The following is a 16,972-nucleotide window of genomic DNA, read 5'->3' as shown; positions in this document are numbered from 1 at the left end:
TTTGCTGATGCAGATTTCTTCATTGTTAATGTGATGTTATTGAGTGAACTGCCCCCTCTCTACCATACAAAGGCCTGATTGAAGGTGGCATCCCATTATCATGTAAAAGAGCCGGGCTTCATAAGTGAGCTGTTGACTGACAGATGATATCATCTGAGTAATTGCACTGGGGACACACACTCACTCACAGTTCGGAGAAGCTTACAGAGGGAGCAGGGGATCGCAGATTTTGAATTTTCTGGAGCAGGTGTGTGTTTTTGTGTATGGAGTAAGTGTTGAATTTCTCTTCAATCGTCTCTACTTGGAAGAGTCTGTTGGGATAAGAGCAGTGTTTTGTGTACTGTAAGTGTGTGTCTTGGACTAAACACTGCAGTAGAAATCTCTGTGCACACACATACATAAATATACTCTCGGTTGGGCAGTAGAGAAACAGAAAGTCTAAGCATACAGCAGAAAGTTTATTGTGCAAATGCTGTCAGTGCATTAATATTGTACACTAGCCTTTTCTCTAAAAATTACAATTCTCTTTTCTCTTGTGGGATTTAATAGACAGTGAAGGATACATCTATGCTGCCTTCAAAAATCAATCAGATAAAGGTACCTCAGTAGACATGATGTGATGCAAACATTGGATTTGGACATGCCTTGAACTCTTCCTACCTCCGTATACAGCCTCCAGAGGCAGCATTTTCCTGGTTTCGGACACAGCCAATGTGAAAAGTATAACAATGTGAAAAGACTCAAGCACTGATATCAACTCCATTTACAATGTGTTCTTAAAAGAAGGATTGTCCTTTGTTTTTTATTCTGCAGTGCATTTCACGTAATGCACGATCAAGAACGATATGCCAATAAATAACTCTTATTTGTGTGTTCCTCATCTCTAGATCATTCATGTAGAACAACATCAATGCCAATAAAAAACATGAATAAATGAGTATTGTTTAAAGCAACTTTGTAGAAATGAATGGAGCCGTGTTGATTAGACTGTCTGACTGACGACCTATTATGTAAGTGTTTTTTTGGCTCATGAAACTTACTTGTGATTGGCTGGATGGTAGCTCAACAGCCCAAAATAACAAAACGCAAACAATACAAATCCACCATATGGACTCGGTATGGGTTTAGGTTTTTAAAGAGTGTGGGGGATGTGTCCCCCACGTCCCATGCGTATTGCTGGTGACTTAAGCCCAAAGTATACTTCAGTCAGACGTGAATGCTAGGCATCTGCATACAGGACGCACAATGCAAATTTCATCATCAGCAGTGTGCTCGAGCACTGAATGCGTACGGCCTAATTTTTCTAACTGCATGAAGGGTGGGGGGGTTACTGTTAAAATGTTTTCCACTATAGATTACAAAATACATGCTGTAAAATGTCAGTTGTAATGTATTTTTAGGTTACTCAAGGCCAGTAATGCATCATAAATACTTTGGATTACTTCTTCAGCACTTGAAGAATATTTTACTTTTTTTGACTATAAATAATAAATAACAAGTGAAAAAAACATCTGCCAGTACAGTAAGACAAAATACACCCAGAAATAGGGCTGTCAATTGATTCAAAATGTTAATCAAATGAATTACATGGTGTGCTGATTAATTAATCGAATTGATTGCATATATAAATATTTGCTGAGAAAGCCCCTAATATAACAATAATTCAATTCATCAATAATAAATCATTATTATTACAGAAATATTCAGATTATTAAAATGCATTAGTTTACTGTGGCAGAGGAGTTAAGCATTGACAAGACAACACAAAAAGTGGCTTTAGAATCCAATATATATTTTTAGTTGATATTATTAAGTATAAGCAAATCATTAGCCTATAGTTCACAGCAATCTATGTTGTAACTGAATTTGTCAATCAGTCCGAAATGTATTATGAAGGTTTGTCTAAGGACCCCTCGTTGTACACCTGCATCAGACGAATGCTCTTGGAGCATCTTACTTTGGTTGCACCATGTCATAAACATTTTTAGGTCACCGTGTCAAATTAAATATAGTACAAATACTTTAAAAAACTGGCCTTGAGATCTCTAAGTTCAGATTTGCGCTCCATCAAGCTGTCTTTTGAATGCAAGAACACGTCCTAGTGTTGTGCTGTCTGCTGATGGTTGGTTTGTTCTCTGTAAAATAAGATGTGCGTTGCCTATACAGCTGACGTTTCGCTTACTGCCCCTTGGAGAAAACAGGTGGTACTTCAAGCTTGAATTGCTCAGGCCTCTTCCATATTATGGTCCGAAGACATGATTAATTGCGTTAATTTTTTAACACGTTATATCTATAATTATTGAGTTAATGGGTTATCAATCAACAGCTCTTATTTAAAATAAATTCTCTGAAAAACCTAAACATCTTATGCAGTTTTGCTTATAAAGCAAGGTAAAGCAAATGTATCTTCTTTTTAGGATTTTTAGATGGAAAACAAAACAAAAAAGATTTTTGCAGTACATCTTTGCCCTAATTTTAAAGATCTTACAAGAAAAAAAATATCATCTAATGTGGATTTTCTTGATTGAAAAATAAAATCCTGCCTGATAACAGATGCATGTAAAAGGGCTAGAAATATAATTTTAGCTTAGCATAAAGCCAAGTGTTCACATGTCAGTTTACACAAGGTTAACTGTTTCTGCTGCTGCAAACTTATTTCAGAACCTCACAGACATCATATTCTTATCACATCATATCCACCTTTTCTCTCATAACAGTCTGAACGTGCTCTCTGTCTGCTTGTTTGAATGTAACACATCATAAGATAGTGTTTCACAGCTAACACGAGTCTAAAGGAATATAAAGATATCTTTATAGGTCTAAACTCCTGAGGAGAGATGGTCCAGTGACTCATAGCAGTCGTAGCATGCATGCGCCAACCGCTTGTGTATGCAAGTATACTTTAAAAAACTGCATTTGACTGTACACAGACGCTAAGCATACACAAGAAGATGGGTTTCCTGATTATTAGCACCACAGCTTCCTCCTTAATGAGCCTCACGCACACACACACACACACACAGACATACATATGGGTCGGTGCATAATTTCTGCAGCACCGTCCACTGCTTGCCTTTGTATCTAGAGTTATTCACCCCTCTTTTCCTCAAACTCCTTTACTTCCTCCTTCCTGCATCACTAAGCACCCCTCTCTCTTCCTCTCCTTTTGTCTCTCTGCAGTAAATGATGATTGAGCAAACAGCACGCTGGAGGAGGGCTGCAGAGAAGATGGTTATCCGGCCTCTACGTGCCACGCATCCTCAATCAGCCACCTCTCTCTTCTTTTCTATGTTTTTCTTCTCTCTTTATTCATCTCTTTCTCCCTCAATTAAAACACTGCTCTCTCTGCCTTATTTCTTGATTTTCCATGGCTTTGGAGATAAAGTGATACCTTGGCAGTGTGCAGCATGTAACAAAGTGTATACATTAAAACCCCAATATCCAGCTTACCCAGGAGAGAAGGGAAAGAGAGCAAGAAAGAGGCAAAGAGAGAAAAAACAGGAAAGAGAGATGGAGAGATAGAGAATATGGCTGAGAGATACAGAGTGAGAGAATTAAATGTTCAATGATATGCTGTCCCTATGGGTCCTGTGCAACTCTAGGTACATCTACAACACTTCTATGGCTTTGATATTTCTTAGGAGTGCCATGGAGTAGTGGAAGAAAATAATCCTCAACTGGGTGGCTTTTTTTCTTTCTTTTTTTTTACAATTTGTACACATAAAAGTATGGTTGTATTGGTACCTGATTGTTACCTGAGATACAAACTAACAGCCACCTCATGTCATGTATTTCATTTCATTGTAAAAAAATGTAATTGACTGAAAGCCCTAAATATAATAAAATATTATATTTTCTTTCCTATTTCTTCGTCTCATACTGACAATTTTTTGGAGCCACTTTAATGTAAAAACATGTTACATTAATTGAAATATGTTTATATCAGAAAATTAAGCATCAACATACCTGACCAATCCCAAAAAAATATATTATCCAGACAACTGTATGTGACCCGGTTTCATGCTAACTGCCATTAAATTTTTCCCATTTGTGTTGAAAACACTGAGTGATAGAAGTACTGCAGTATGATCCCATTCCACCATGAAAGACATATGGCATCTGAGCTGTCATATCACTACAGCTGTAAACATCTTCAATGGACCTCTGAAAGGAAATCTAAACCTCTACTGAGAGTCACCTAAAGTTCCAAATGCCATCTGTTGTTATTGCTTTAAGAGTTAGTGTCTATTTGCTTGTTGGAAAAAAACAGTTTACAGAAAAAAGGTTTTGCATAGCTCATCATGCATTAAGAGGATGCATTCGGATAAGCTGGTAACTCTGAGAGGCGTACGGAGGCTCCCACTTTCTGTTTACTGCCTTGGATGCATAATTCATGTCTCTGAGGTTACATTTGCACTAACCTCTTATGTTTGCTGGTATTTCTCCACTCCCTCTCTTTCATGAATTGATTCCTTTCCATAATGTGAGATTAATATAACTGTGTCAGATGTACTCAGCAAAGGGGAACTTAGTTACTCTTTCTGTCTCTCTTCTGCTCACACTCAGATCCCAATGAAATCAATGATTCTGTAGAACTCATGTGGATTAAAAGCAAGCTGCTGCATGTTTTTCATAGGAAATAGAATATTAGCCAGCTCTCCAGCACCACTGTAAGAAGATTGTGGTCCTTCATAAATTTATAATGTAGATTAACTCAAGGAGGAATCTTATATAGAAATCAAAAATAAAATAATCAAACGTTTTGTGGCTTTGGTCCATTTGTGTTTGCTCTGCACTAAAAAAAAAATTGTTTCTTAATTAAAGTGAACTAAAGCAACACAATTCTAGAAAATGTAGTCACATTTTGATTTCATTGCATTCTGTCCATTCTGTTCTAAATTAAGTGTTATTTTATGTGTTTCTGTGCAAGACGAATATAAAGGGGAATACTTGTTAGTGCTTTTTGTTTTGCTATGTTGAGATTTAGAAGAGTTTCTGTCATGTTGGAGTTTTGGGGTTACAACTGAAGAGTGGAGCTTGAGCTAACGATGAGGACAGGTAGATGCCTCACATGCAATTGATTGCTTGCTTGGTTGAGTCATTGCTGTGCTACCTATAGCATAGTTACCAAACTACACTCCGTAGTTCTTCAAACCAGCATGTATTTAACATGCTAGCATTCACTTTCACTAGGCAGTACATAAACAAATAAAATAGATTTATTTTAGTTATATTGACATGTCTAATTTTATTGGGTTTACACAATTCAATTAGGTTCTTTCTACACAAAGTTTTTGTGTTCAGATTACATAATAATTTAAGTTAAGAAAACTCATTTCAAACACATGGAACCACTGTCCACGACTGAATCAAGTTCAGTTCAAAGATAGCTATTTTTTTGAGTATGAGGTCATCTACTGTATATGCTGGTGTACTCTTAAATCTTGGCCAAATTTAGAATCTTTCTCTTTGGGAAAACAGAACAAAAGTATTGCTTTTTGTCCAATGAAATGCTCTCTGGAATGACAGAGTCCCTCCCTCTGCCAATTCGTTCATGCGGGCCATTCGATTTATCTGTTTGTGTGACCGGTCTTGTGTGGGGCAGATACAACTGGCAGTCCATCACGTTCCCATTAATTCTCACGATAATGGCTTCCCAACACAAATAAAAAGATCAGATTTTACTTTAAAATGCTCACGTGTTTGTCTTAAGCATTTAGATCTATCACTGTTATAGTCGCTTAGAGATCGTTTCCATTCCAATCAATTGGCCTATCTGAATGGCCGGTTTATCTGCGACCATTATCCTTTGAGTAATTTCCTTCTCAACATGGGTGGAACAAATCGAAGAAGTCAGAGTATCTAATTCAATGAATGCTGATGTGTACCTCTGGCCACCGCTGGCATATGTGGGTAGCATGACTGTTGATCCAGAATAATGCCAGGCTTCATCCTTGTAGCGAAAAACCAGTAACAGAAGCAGAAAGGCATGCTCTCTCTCTCTCTCTCTCTCTCTCTCTCTCTCTCTCTCTCTCTCTCTCTCTTTATTTTGGTTTCTCTCTCATTTAGTGTCTCCTTCTCTGATTTATCCCAGTTTCTCTCACTCGGTATGCATAAATATTTCTCTTTTCCATTCTCTTTCTCAGTTTTCCCTATTTATCTCTGTTAAGTTCTATGTCTCTCAGCTAAAAAGACCAGCTTAGACCAGCATGAATTTCCATTGTGGTCCAAGGTGGTTTATGATAATTAGTGGTGGTATTGTGCTGGTTAAAGTGATGGATCAGCATACTCTGTTCCCCAGCAAAAAAAAAAAAAAAACTATGAACATGGAGGCTTAATTTCAGGGTCTGAAATTAACACCCAGTATGTGCTAAAAACATATAGATTTTAAATTTGGCCAATTAATTTTGCAGCTTTTCATGACGTTCGGTTGCATTAACAGAACTCAAATGTGCATTCTTCCAGCAATGCGGAGAGAAAAGCATACTGAATGGTAATTCAGTATAGCGCCTTTTTAACCTTAGCGCTTTACATTGCGTCTCATTCACACACACATTCACACACCAATGACGGCAGAGATGCCATGCAAGACACTAGCCTGCCATTGGGAGCAACTTGGGGTTCAGTGTCTTGCCCAAGGACACTTCAGCATGTGGAGTCAATTGGGCTGGGAATCAAACCACCATCCCTGCGATTATTGGACAACCCACACGACCACCTGAGCCACCCCGTCTCACTAAAATACTCAAAAACAGTGTTTCCTGCAGTGCTATTCAGTGGTGCAAATTATTCAATTAAATTGTACTATTCTGCTACTGAATCTACAGCACAAAAAAAATTCATAGTGCCTAGTGTTTTCGCTAGTTTCTATTACAGGTAACTCTTTTTGTCCAGTTCTTTTTAGTAAATCAACAACATTAAAGGGATAGTTCACCCAAAAATGTAAATTCTAAAATTTTTACTTGCCCTAATTCCATTCCAGATGTGTATGACTTTCTTCTTCTGCAGAACACAAACAAAGATTTGTACAAGAAAATTTCAGTTCTGTAGGTCCATACAGTGAATGGTGAGCAAAATGCACATAAAGGCAACATAAAAGTAATCCATATGACTCCAGTGTTTAAATCCATGTCTTCAAAAGCGATATGATACTGTAGGTGTGGGTAAAAATAAGTCTAGACTATAATTTTTACATTATTCTTCTTTTGTTTTTGGTGATTTGCATTCTTCATTCATCCTACAGGTCAGGGAGGAGAATTTATGGTAAAAACAGACATAAATATTGATCTGTTTCTTGTAATTGCTTTAGAAGCCATTGATTAAACCACTGGAGTCATATGGATTACTTTAATGCTACCTTTATGTGCTTTTTAAACCTTCAAAATTCTGATCAGCATTCACTTGCATTGCATGGATCTACAGAGATGAGATATTCTTCTCAAAATCTTTGTGTTCAGCAGAAGAAAGAAAGTCATACACATCTGGGATGGCATAAGGGTGAGTAAATCATGAGAGAATTTTCATTTTTGGGTGAACTATCCCTTTAAGAAGCCTGGTGGGGATGCCAGCATCCAAAACACAGCAATGCTGGTCTTTTAAAAAGTGCTGTCTTCTACTCTCTCTCTCTCTGCTGCTATTTTAAGAGTATGTCCTGTCTATCTGTAGCAAAGGACATGCACATTTAATTTAATGCACCTTGGAGGTCTCCCCAGCTTGCCGGATGTGTGTGGTTTCAGAATGTGAGATGCATATTTTCCACCAGAGTGAGAGTGAAGAGTTGGGTGAGGAGGGTAGAAATAGTGGTGGAGCTCAGAGCAGCTTTGTGAGCTGCCTGGGAAAGGGGAGAGAGAGAGAGAGAGAGAGAGAGAGAGATCCTTGTTAACAACTGCATGTGTAATGGAATGCAGCTCTGCAGTGCTGTCACCTCACTGTTGGCCACCTGGAAGAACAGATTTGATATTACTTCAAAAAGGATTCTAAAACATAACAGCCCTCTACTTTCCTTTTTGTCCCTGTTTCTTGTGTATGTTGTCACCCCCTGTCCTTCTTTATCTGTTTTCACCCCCTCCCTTCATACTTCCTTCCACGTCTGTGACTGCAGCAATGTGGGGCAGTCAGCTGGAAAATCCACTGATTGTTTCTGACAAAAATAGAGGGGGTGACGGAGAGAAGAGAGATGGAAAAAGAAATTAAAAAGAGAGAAAAATAGGAAGGAGAGGAAGAGAATAGGTGGTACATCAATAGTAAGAGAGAGAGAAAAGAGACATTTTTAGAGGTCATTGGCTTTGTGAGCTGAAGGTGGTGGTGTTGGGAGGGCGGCACCTGTGCATGCTGGTGTGTTTGATGAGATTTGATGAAACCATATCAAGAGTTCACTGCCAAACGCTGAATTAGCATTACACACATCACTTCCTTTTCCACTTCTCTTATCTCATCCATCAAAGATCAAGTCATATTTGATAAGCCCATACTCTTTTGACCAAGATCAAACTGGTCAAAACTCCAACTACATCTTCAACTTCTGTTGTTCGAAACTTGTAACATGAAGGTCATGGGTGCATTTCCGCTGAATGCACATAATGCTAAAACATGTTAATTAACTATAGGTCTGTGATGAGGAGGAGGGTGCGGCCGGGCCATGATGGAGCACAGCCGGCGCTGAATCAGCTGATCAGCAAAAGATTGTGATAAGCGACAGCCTGTGATGCCGGTTTGAGAGCGAGAGAGACACACACAGGGCCGCACTGCATATGTGTCTGTGTTTGTTTACGTTTGTTTTAAGTTGAGTTTCTCATTAAAACGTAGTATCCTGTTCAGCCGGTTTCCGCCTCCTCCATGCCCGTCCTTTTACTGTTACAAGGTCGCTTTGTACAAAAACATCTGCCAAATGCATGTAGGTGCCTACACACTAGAGTTTGCACTGTCTCAGAGCTTACCATGAATGCCACATCTGATAAGGATGGTCCATCGCAAGGACGTAGAGGAAAAATGCAAAGCTTTGCAACAGTGACCAAAATTTGAGAAAATGTTATTCTTTGCTGCAACACTTTCAGATGCTGGCCTCCATTGAGAAATGAGAATGTCAGAGAGACAGGTCCAGTGCTTTCGGAAATCAAATTTGCTTGTATTCCTGAATGATTTCAAGCTGACTCATCTCTTTCCTCTGCCTTAAAATGAATCTTACGCATTACTATCATCAAAAGCATCAATGCGGAACAGTAATGAAATAGTTTTTTACGAAGTGCATTTACATCATAAAATTTTGATTTAGAAACACCATAGCGTCTCAAAGAAAGTGAGGACTAACTGTCGTTGCATGTTTTTGTTGTCATATGATGCTATTTTGTGAGATAACAGTTCAAGAAGTCAATAAAAACGATGGTTTTTGTATTGTTTTCCGGTAAAAATATCAAAAAATCCTTAAAACAAGGTCAGTTTTATTCATCATGTTTTAGAAACAACACTGCGTAAGATATTTAGGTTTTTCAGAGAATGTATTTTATAGTCAAAACAAATGAAAAATCGGCCAGTGCTGAAGAAGTAATCCAAAGTATTTAGAATACATTACTGACCTTGAGTAATCTAATGGAATATTTTACAAATTACATTTAACAGCATGTATTCTGTAATCTGTAGTGGAATACATTTCAAAAGTAATCCTCCCAAACCTGGACATACTCTAACTGCAAGAATCTTCAGAGAAATTAATAGAATGCATGAAGATCTTTGACTGAAACGCTGTAAAATATTTCAGATTTGCAAGCTATTCGACAGTATATAGGACTTATTCTATTTTTCCCCATTGTATTATGTACGCACCTGCCTGCGATGTGTTTATTTATGGGTTTAACAGTATTAGCACTGACCATACATTATCAACTGAACATGATTTACTGATGCCTATCCTAAATTATGAAACTAGAATTATAGTTCATATCAAATAAAAGAAATCTGCCCAAACTGTCACGTTAGAGGGAATTAATTGTTTTAGAACACACTTTGCACTTCTGTTGGGGAAAGAAAAACGATAAGCAGTTTATTTAGCAGAGTTGGGAATAAAACTATACTTAAAAAAATTAAACAATAATAATAATATATATATATATATATATATATATATATATATATATATATATATATATATATATATATATATATATATATATATATAATATATAAGCAGAAAAGAAACTTTTCTAAATAAGATTAGGCTATGGATTAAAAAGAAAACAAATCTTTTAAAATCTTTACTCATTTGTTATTTTTTAAGGTTAATTTCATTCATTTAATTATTAGTAAATGTTTTCATTACTTATCGAATTTCACTTCTATCAAAATGTAGTCATGGCAGTTTGCGAATGTCAAACGTACAATTTACATGTGGTCGGGCACAGGTGTAAATTTAGTTCATACAAAAAAACTTTTTGAAAATATGAAAACTTTAATGAATCCGAGAATTTGCGTCAGAATGGCTTTATGAACTATTAACAAAAAGATTACTCACTCGTAAATACACCGCAAACAAAAAAGGCAACAAAAATTGAATGCTCCCATTTTATTAACTGAGATCAATAATTGTGATTACAATATCAAGGGAAATAATAGGAAATTGTGATTTTTGTCATAATCGTGCAGCACTAGTCATACAGTTTTAGAACAAAATGAGTGTGAATAAATTATATCGTCAATGAGGTATTTTAATCTTTTTGTGATATATCCCTTTAGGAATTGAGCAATCAGCAAGGCGAATGGCTAAATATGTAATTTCATACCCTGCTTTCCTTCTCCTTCCTTCGTCTCTTGCTGTCACATTAGCCTTTGAGGCTCCATGCTGTGAAGGTCATCCTCCCAGCAGCTATGGATTACACAGGCGCGCGCGCACATAGGCAGAATTGGATATCATCCTTGAGGGGAGATCTACCCAACGCTGTCCACCTCCACCAATGTGTTAATGGTAGTCGATCCATTAGGATTCACCCAAGAACGAGTATATATGCTGCACACAGCACATCCTGAAACACTGTTCATCATGTTGGGAGTTGAGCGGAATGTTTTCAGGAGATGTTAATAAATTGTTTTTATTTTGTTCCGTTTTTCAAGCATGGAGGCCTTATGTAAGTGTTCTCTAAGTACATAGACAGTGATAGAAATGTAAGCCCAAAATAGATGCATTGTGGGAGAACTTCAACATTAAGCACCAGTGAGCAGTATGACTCATGCCAACCCCATTCAGAAGTAATACGCTCTCTCAATTCTGGTCCATATCAAAAAACACCCCCACAGCTGCAGTAACATATCTCATTGGGCTTCACATCACCATTTTCTTTTCCTACTCAAGTTCAAAGACACTCATCACCTTTCATAATTTCTCTATATGAACAAAAGACGATTTGGGCCTCTGGGGAGAGCAGGAGGATAGGGGCCACAAAGGGTCTAGATTAAATGTTTATGACTCCCTAGAGTAAGCTAGTGTAGCATTGCTAGTCATGTAGTCAAAAAAAATCTGTCATCACTTACTCGCCTAGTGATGTTCGGACCAACAGCCTCAGTCAATATTTACTTTCACTGCATGGAACAAATATGCAATGGAGGTGAATGGTGACTAAGGCTAACTTTCTGCCTAACATCTCCTTTTGTGTTTCACGGAAGAAGAAAACAATTCAAACAGGTTTGGAACAACATAAGGGTGAGTAAATGATGACAGAATTTTCAGTATCAGGTTGAACTATCCATTAAATTATCTTAACCAGCAAGACATTCTTGGTCCATTCTTTGCATTTTTGCTAGTAAACATCATGGCAATGCTGGTCCACCAGTTAGTCCAGCACCAAAACAGCATAAAACACACTAGAAATTAATGCTGGGCTAGTTATTTCAACAAGGCTGATGTCTTGAAGCTGGACAGGGAAATTTGGTCTAGGTTCTCTGTGCTGTCCACTGCCTGTTGTGACCTTAATTTGGTATGTCTTGAATCAGTACACCCACTGAGCTACTGATGCACCTTCAGGGAACAAAAGAAGAGCTTAACAGAAGCTAGCATCCTAGTGAGCTGACGTTGTGTGTGTGCAAGGGAAAAGCCTAAGTGGAAATGACAGAAGACGAAAAAACAGGGAATGAGGCTGGGGTGGAGAAGGAACCAAGCAGGATTCATTTCCCACAGCTAATCTGTTAATGAAGATGTGTAGCAGTGTCTGCACTGTGATTATTGGTTCCGAAAAGCCAAACCACTCCCATCACCCAAGATAGAAACACTGAAATACATAGAAATAAACAACAAAACCACACAGGAATGCGGCGACTGAGTTGAAGCCTTAATTAACTCTGCTTTATGAATTTTGTGCTGTGTAATGTCCTCTTTATTGCAATTCCGGTCCCAATGTAAGGATATCTTTGCTTAATTCCATGAAAGGCCATGTATTCAAGATGAACGGAAGCTGTATTGCAGAGTGAAGATTGTAAATTCTTCAGCGGCTCTCTGTGTTGTCTCCGCTCGGCAGGGGATAATGCTTCATTCCATTTGCTAGGCTAATTTTATGGAAATGGCCCACATCTTTTTCCAGAAGCTGCTTTGCCGTTATCATCACAGATTTCTCAAAACATGCTTAGGCAACTGGCCACATCTCAGTAAGCTTTCAGGGGAGTACAGTGCTACTGGAGAGCTGTAATAGGACTATTTCCTGCTGAAAAAACATCTTAGACCAGCATGAATTTCCATGTTGGTCCACACTGGTTAGTGCTGATTTGGTCAGCACACTGCTACACATCTTCATTAACAGATTAGCTGTGGGAAATGAATCCTGCTTGGTTCCTTTTCCACCCCAGCCTCATTCCCTGTTTTTTCGTCTTCTGTCATTTCCACTTAGGCAGGTGGACCAGCATAGCCATGCAAAAAATGCTGCTCAACCAGCATGGACTTTCTTATGAAGCTGACTGACAAAGGAAGTCTTGCTGGTTGAGCTAATTAAGATGCCTGGTGGGATCAGCATCCAAAACACAACATATGTGACCACCAAGACTTTTCAACAGGGTAGGACCCATGATTTCGAGGTGCAGAAAACACAGAAAGAATCTCAGAATTGGGACATAAAAATGAAATTAAGAGTAAAAATTGACAGAATTTGACAAATTTTTGACGAAAATAAGGCTTGGGATTGATACCTTTTTCACACACTGATAATCAGAAGATTTTCCCAATGATTATCCATATTTATGTAAATATTTTCAGCTATAAATAGGGCTGATCATTGCGCAATTGATTTTAGCTGTGTCCCAAACGACACACTATACACTATGCACTTACAATATATATTACGCACTCAGCCATGTAGTGTATTATTGTTTCAAATGGAACACTTAATAGTTTTTTACTACACGGAAGCATTCGACGTTTAACAGCTGATGGAAGTAACATTTCAAGTGCACGTGATGTGTTGCTGCTAGCTTTAGTGTGTTAGCCAACCTCAGTTCAACACTTGCATCTTAAACAATGTACATATTCACACAGATTGGGGTGAAGGTAAAGCATTCAAATCACATTTCTAAGGTGCTGTATCCACTGAAGTTTCACTAGCTGCTACATTCTTCATTATTTACAACTGTTTTGTCAGACCAGCAGCACAGCCAGGTAACTCCGCCTCTTCCGTGGTGCACGGCAAGTCAAGTGCGTTGAGTGTATCATCCGAAGTACACTTCTTTTTGCTGCATTTTCAGTGTAAACATACTACTCGCACCACTTACACTACAAAATTGCATAAAATAGTGCAGAAGAGTGCAGTTTGGGACGCACCTTTTGACTTTTCTAACAAATTTCAAAATACAACTTTGGTAAAGTGTGAGCGGCAGGGTAAATTAAAAAGGGTCACATACCGGACATGTCTGATGGATAACATGGCACATTCTAAAATTTGAAACAATTATTTTTCTATGAAGGCATGCACACCACCAATGCTCAGCGCAACTCGCATAGTTTTTTGTTTATAATAATGAAAATATGATAATATATTGTGTATATTTATCTTTTATATAGCAACACAATGTATTTTCAGTTATGTCTTTTTTGGTTTAACACAAGAGAAATTGCATAATATAAAGAATTGTTGCATATTAACATACAATTGGAAAGAGATTTACAATTAGAAAGTTGGTTCACAAATAAACTAAATAAGATCCACAAATAAATGTAAAGAGTTTCACAAAAATTAAATGAGTTCACAAATAAATACAATTAGATTTGCAAATAAAAAAAATAGTTACATATACATTTTTTTAACTCACAAGCAAAACTCATATGTGAATCACACACATTTATTTGTGGATCGCTTCCTGTGCATTTGTGGGTCGCTACACGCATTTGTCAATTTCGAAACAAAATTAGTATCAAGATGTGCACATAAATCTACAAATAGGTGGACTGCACCCAATCAGATAACAGCCACATTATTTGCCCCAATCATAGCACATTCTATCTTCAACAAATCACGCTTCGTTTTACTATCAGGGCAGGACCAGAGTCACAGAGCTCTCAACAGATAAGTTCCAAAATGCCATCAGAGGAACACAGTGACTTAAGGTTTGTATCATTTTCTCTCAGTTATAAACATGTGTAGTGTCTTGTTAAATGTCGACAGCTGAAAATTGACCATTTGTAGAGTGTCCAGATAATTAGCTTTATAGTTAACCTGGCTGACTGTATGAGTCTGCTATTTTAATTTTAACAACGTTTCTTGACTGCAATGTGTTGTCAAAACCTTTACTCTTATTGTTACATGGCAGATCCAAACAGACACATTACTAGACACTACAAAAGATCAGTAGTACAGATAGTGCCTTTATAAGACATGAATCATATTAGATGATCTTAGGAGCACAAACCATAAATGAATACCCTATATTACACAGTGTACAAGATCTGCTATGGCATTAATTTGGTTTCACATTATGTTAATGTATTTAATAAAAGCATTTGTAAGGTAATATTTATTAGATTTTTGCATTATAGCACATTTGAATGAACGTTTTAGGAGGTACTATTACAGGGTCCCATTCTAAAATACAGCTTCATGTTCTGACAGTGACAGATCTTTTTCAGATGTTTCCCCTGTGTATTGCCCATCAACTTTGAGCAATTGACTCACCTGCTTCAAAACTCAGTGGTTCCAGGTCCAATACATTCATGTTTGTTTTTTTAAAAAAAAAAACCTGTACTATTTAGTTTCTTCTGTGGAATATGAAAATACATTGTAAAATAAATTGGCTGAATTAGGCTGAAATAAAAGTGAGGCTATTAGTCCATATCATTATTCCTGACATCTATTTTTGAGTTCCTCCCACAGAAGAAAATCAGTCATTTGGGTTTGGAACAACATGCATATGAGTATAAATGATGACTCAATTGATCTCATTTGAAAATATGTTTTGTCATTTAATTGACAAATCTTTTATTGAGTTCTATCAAGGCATTTTGAGGTAAGTAGGTTTTTAAAGAGTGTCTGTTTTTTTTTTTTTCAACACTTTAAAACAAGTCTGTAGTATGATTTTTTTGGTTACAAATTACAGGTTGTCATGCATGCAACTACAAAAGACAATACATGTGAGTACATTCTAAGCACACAAACTCTGGAATTGAACATTACAACTGGAGTGCTGGCATGTTACGTGAGATTGTTGTACATGAACATACTCATTGTCACGTCATGGTATTGTACAGTAGTCTGGGATGGATACTCTTAGTCAAGGTAAGAGCATTTAGCACAAATGATTGGAAAAAATAACAGTTACATGTTAAAAACATCCATTACTGTATAGATTTTGTGATGTCTTACCACCAGTAGCACAAAAGTCCCAAACCTGTTTCCATCTTTTTGTGATGTGGAGCAGAGAGCACCAGTTCTCCAGTATCCTTGCAACTCTTTTATTATTATTATTATTATTATTAATGTCCTCCTGTATCTCATAGCCCATATACAGTACTTCCTGAGTAAACAAGTGAAACACACATTGTTTTACAGCGTTAACATAATTATTTCTTGTGAGTAGCACTGGACTAGTCTGCCATAACACTAAGCGCTAAATATATAAATCCATTGAACTACTACATAAATTATAATTGTTTTTAGTTTTTTAGTTCATTAACATAATGTGAAAGCATATTTATGCCCTAGCAGATCTTGTACACTGTTTGTGCTCCTAAGACCATCTAATATGATGATATCTGTTCTACTGATCTTTTGTGGTGTCTCCAAACAGACACTAAACAGATTTGTAGATTGTAGATTTGTGTTCACATCTTGATGCTAGATTTATTTCAAAATCGACAAATGTGTGTACCGATCTGCAAATGCACAGGAAGCGATTCACAAATGGATTCTGGACAGAGTTGCTTTTGTGAGTTGTAAATGTATAAATTGTTTTGCAAATCTCTTTTTTTTTATTTGTGAATTCACTTTTTTTGTGAAACTCCTTACATTTATTTGTGGATCTCATTCAATTTATTTGTAAACCAACTTTCTATTTGTGAATCTCTTCTAATTTGTATGTTAATATGACGTGGTGGTGGTGTAGTGGGCTAAAACACTGAACTGCTAAGCAGAAGGTTGTTGGTTCAATAACCACCACCATTGTGTCCTTAAAAGCAAGGCATTTAAATCCAGGTTGCTCCGGGGGGGTTGTCCCTGTAGTAAGGACACTGTAAGTCGCTTTGGATAAAAGCATCTGCCAAATGCATAAATGTAAAATGTTATATGAAACAATTCTATCTCCATATTACCATTTCTATTCGTTAAGTTTGTGCAGGTACACCAGTTTCATACACTAACCCGTAAACTCATCAAAATCACTTTGTTTTGTAACTTTGGACTGACATCTGATGTGCCACATCAGCTCTTGTTGTGATACCTGTGCCTTGCAACCTGCTTCAGTAAATGTTATATCACCACCTTATGGTATCCTAATGCAAAAAGCCAACTGTGTGAAC

The 16,972-nt window shown here is 37.2% G+C and overlaps 1 protein-coding gene across 3 annotated transcripts in view; it reads right to left on the bottom strand.

Annotated features, from left to right (window-relative positions):
- Positions 1 to 16,972, bottom strand: part of LOC127619186 (zinc finger protein 385A-like) — a 129,840-nt gene that overhangs the window by 67,301 nt on the left and 45,567 nt on the right. Inside the window, exon 1 of one of the 3 annotated variants that reach the window (XM_052091983.1) lies at positions 10,773 to 10,871. The exons of the other annotated variants lie outside the window; for them this stretch is intronic. The gene's annotated coding sequence lies outside the window, so the exon portion shown is untranslated. Of the gene's footprint in view, positions 1 to 10,772; positions 10,872 to 16,972 lie in introns of those variants that run through there. 3 annotated transcript variants of the gene reach the window in all.

Source organism: Xyrauchen texanus, chromosome 25, assembly GCF_025860055.1.
Source record: "Xyrauchen texanus isolate HMW12.3.18 chromosome 25, RBS_HiC_50CHRs, whole genome shotgun sequence".
NCBI classification, from domain to species: Eukaryota; Metazoa; Chordata; class Actinopteri; order Cypriniformes; family Catostomidae; genus Xyrauchen; species Xyrauchen texanus.
The sequence above is the reverse complement of the archived record's forward strand: the minus strand, read 5'-3'. Positions and strand labels throughout refer to the sequence as shown.